Here is a 3927-nt window from a genome sequence, read left to right as displayed (position 1 = left end):
AAATTGTTTAATGTTTTTGTGTTATATAGAAACTATAATAACAAATAGTATTTAATTATCTTGATGTGAAAAATTATCACATTAGGAGCATAATTCAGAGGAGTAAATTTCTCTGCCTCACAGCTGTATTGATGGGATGTCTGGATATCACTTACTGGTTTTCTGTTCATTTCACACTCAAGGAATCTGTGGGAGTTCTGATACGAAGACTCTGTGGAAAACTCTGCTTCTTAGCTCATTCAGGTTATTGGCAGAATCCACTCATGTTTGGAGGAATGAGTTCAATATTTCTCTGCTGGTTATCAATCAGAAATTATGCTCATCTATTAGCAATAATCATGCCTTGGATAAACCTCATTGGCTATGATACTGCCTCTGAGCAAAGTATATGCTCATATTCTAGAGGCAGATGGTATCACCTATCACAAGACCTTCCCCCCTTCATTTTTAAAGCCAATAAGAATCTTTTTACATGAAATATATCTCATGGTCCTAATCTTTTCTGCCTGAAAAAACCCGGGCTTTTTCAGTCAGGACCAACAAGAATACTCTCTCTTTCTCAATGTAAACTGATTTGGAAATTTAATTAATTATTGCCTGTAGAACTGGAAAAAAAAAGTAGACAATTTTGGTTATATACTTGGGAACTTCAAACTATTTATTTTATTATTATTATTATTATTATTATTTGGATTCAAGTTTTTATTTAAATTTCAGTACATTAACATACAGTGTAGTAATAGTTTCAGGTGTAGAATTTAGTGATTCATCACTTACAATACCTGGTAGTCATCACAACAAGTGCCCTCTTTAATACCCATCACCCAATTAACCTTTCCTTATCTACCTTTCCTCATCTACTTCCCATTCAGCAACCCTCAGTTTGTTCTCTGTAGTTAAGGGTTTATTTTATAGGTTGCTTCCCTTTTTCCATTTGTTCATTTGTTTTGTTTCTTAAATTCTACATGTGAATGAAATCATATATTTGTTTTCCTTTGCGTGACTTATTTTGCTTAGCATAATGCTCTCTAGCTCTATCCATATTGTTGCAAATGGCAAGATTTTGTTCTTTTTTTTAAGGCTGAGTAATATTCCATTGTATAACTACCACATCATCTTTATCCATTTGTCAGTCAACGTACATTTGGGCTCTTTCCAAATTTGGGCTATTGTTGATAATGCTTCTATAAACACTGGGGTGCATGTATCCCTCTAAATCTGTATTCTTGTATCCCTTGGGTAAATACCTAGTAGTTCGATTGCTGGATTATAAGGTGGTTTTATTTTTAACTTCTTGAGGAAAGTACATACTGTTCTCCAGAGTGGCTGCACCAGTTTGCTTTCCCACCAACAGTGCAATGTCCTTGCCCATACCTGTTGTTTCTGGCCATTCTGACAGGTGTGAGGTGGTATCTTATCATGACTTTGATTAGTGTTTCCCTGATGATGGGTGATGTTGAGAATCTTCTAATAAGTCCGTTAGCCTTCTGGATGTCTTCTTTGGAAAAGTGGTTATTTATGTCTTCTGTCCATTTTTTAACTGGGTTATTTGTATTGGGGGGTGTTAAGTTTGATAAGTCCTTTATAGGTTTTGGATACTAACCCTTTGTCAGACATGTCATATACAAATATCTTCTCCCATTCCAAAGGTTGCCTTTTAGTTTTGTTGATTGTTTTCTTCTCTGTGAAGAAGCTTTCTATCTTGATCCCAATAATAATAATAAGGTCCCAGTAGTTCAATTTTGCTTTTGTTTCCCTTGCTTCTGGGAATGTATCTAGTAAGAAGTGATAGCAGATGTCAAAGATGTTACTTCTAGCGTTCCCCTCTAGGATTTTGATGGCTTCCTGTTCTCACATTTAGGTCTTTCATCTATTTCGAATTTATTTTTGTGTGTGGTATAAGAAAATAGTCCAGTTTCTTTCTTTTTTCTTTTCTTCCCACATTGCTGTTCAGTTTTCCTGACACCATTTGTTGAAGAAACTATCTTTTTTCTATTGGATATTCTTTCCTGCTTTGTCAAAGATTAGTTGACTATAATGGGTATGGATCAATTTCTGAGTTTTCTATTCTGGATCTGTTTTTGTACCTGTACCATTCTGTCTTTTATCACTACAGCTTTGTAATACAACTTGAAGTCTGAGACTGTTTGCCTTCAGCTTTCTTTTATTTTTCAAAATTGGTTGGACATTCAGTGTCTTTTGTGGTTCCATACAAATTTTAGAACTATTTGTTATAGCTCTGTGAAAAATGCTGGTAGTATTTTAATAGACAGTGGATTCAATGTGTAGATTTCTTTGGGTACTATAGATATTTTAACAATATTTCTTTCTTCCAATCCATAATCACAGAATGTTTTTCCATTTGTGTTTTCTTCAATTTCTTTCAATTTCATAAAGAATTATGAAATTCTTTCATAATTTCTTTCTACAATTTCTTTTATAGTTTTCAGAGTGAAGATCTTTGACCTCTTTGGTTAGGTTTACTCCTAGGTGTCTTATGGTGTTATGTGCAATTGTAAATGGAATAAATATTTACAATTATTAGATCTTATTCTCGGATAGACCCCTTTATTATTAAGTAGCATCTTCTTCATCTCTTGTTATAGTCAAGCTTTTCTGATGCAACAACAACAACAACAAAAAGCCACTCTGGCTTTCTGTTGACATCCATTTGCATGGTAAATATTTTTTCATCTTCTCACTTTCCATCTACAGGTGTCTTTAGGTCTTAAATGAGGTTCTTGTGTGCTGCATATAGATGGGTCTTGTTTTGTTGTTGTTGTTGTTTTAATCCATGCTGAAGAAGTTAAAATTATGGAAAATAATGAAGCAAAATAGAAGAGGGAAAGAAAAATATTGTTTCACAGATGTAGACCTAGAGAACTCAGTGACTCTGTAAATTGAAATAACATTCATATAATAGACTCCCAGAGGAAGAGAGGGAAAAGAGGACAGAAGGTTTATTTGAGAAAATTATAGCTGAAAACTCCCCTAATCTGGGAAAGGAAACAGACATTCAAATCCAAGAGGCAGAGAAAACTCACATCAAAATCAATGAAATCGGGCCAACACCAAGACATATTGTAGCAAATTTGCAAAATACAGAGATAAATTAAAAAAAAAAATCCTAAAAGCAGCAAGACAAAAGAAGTTATTAACTTCCAAGGGAAAAAGAATTAGTTTAGCAGCAGATCTATCTGCAGAAACTTGGCAGGTAAGAAGAAAGTGGCATGATATAGTCAATGTGTTGAATGGGAACAATACATAGCCAAAGATATTCTATCCAGCAAGGCTATCACTCAGAACAGAGGGGGAAATAAAGGATTTCCCAGACAAACAAAAACTAAAGGAGTTTGTTATCACTAAACCAGTCCTGTAAGAAATATTGGAGAATCTTTGAATGGGAAAGAAAGACCAAAAGAATCAACATTTCTTTTTAAATATTTTTTGTAACTACTTCAAGCTGACAGAAATTCAGTAAAGATATAGTTCACATATATATGGCTAGTTATATTGATTCATAATTTTTATCATATTCTCATGTTCTATATTATGACTTCACTGAGATAAAATTAACTTTCTATGGTATTATTCCTTACCTCATTCAAATACAAGTAAAATCTATTTTCTCTTAAATCCTTCCATTTTGTAATTATAATAGTAGAGTAGTTGAATAGTAGAATAAACCTTGGAATGGAAAGGAAGGATAAAAGATAAGCAAACAGGGGGCGCCTGGGTGGCTCAGGGTTAAGCCGCTGCCTTTGGCTCAGGTCATGATCTCAGGGTCCTGGGATCGGGGTTCTGCATCAAGCTCTCTGCTCAGCAGGGATCCTGCTTCCGTCCCTCTCTCTCTGCCTGCCTCTCTGTATACTTGTGATCTCTGTCTGTCAAATAAATAAATAAAATCTTAAAAAAAAAAAGATAAGC

General features: G+C 34.2%; 1 pseudogene; it reads right to left on the bottom strand.

Annotated features, from left to right (window-relative positions):
- Window positions 1-236: 236 nt before the first annotated feature.
- On the bottom strand, window positions 237-387 carry LOC132028931 (U4 spliceosomal RNA; annotated as a pseudogene).
- Between the last annotated feature and the right edge of the window lie 3540 nt (window positions 388-3927).

This window comes from Mustela nigripes, chromosome 12, assembly GCF_022355385.1.
Source record: "Mustela nigripes isolate SB6536 chromosome 12, MUSNIG.SB6536, whole genome shotgun sequence".
Classification (NCBI taxonomy): domain Eukaryota; kingdom Metazoa; phylum Chordata; class Mammalia; order Carnivora; family Mustelidae; genus Mustela; species Mustela nigripes.
The sequence above is the reverse complement of the archived record's forward strand: the minus strand, read 5'-3'. Positions and strand labels throughout refer to the sequence as shown.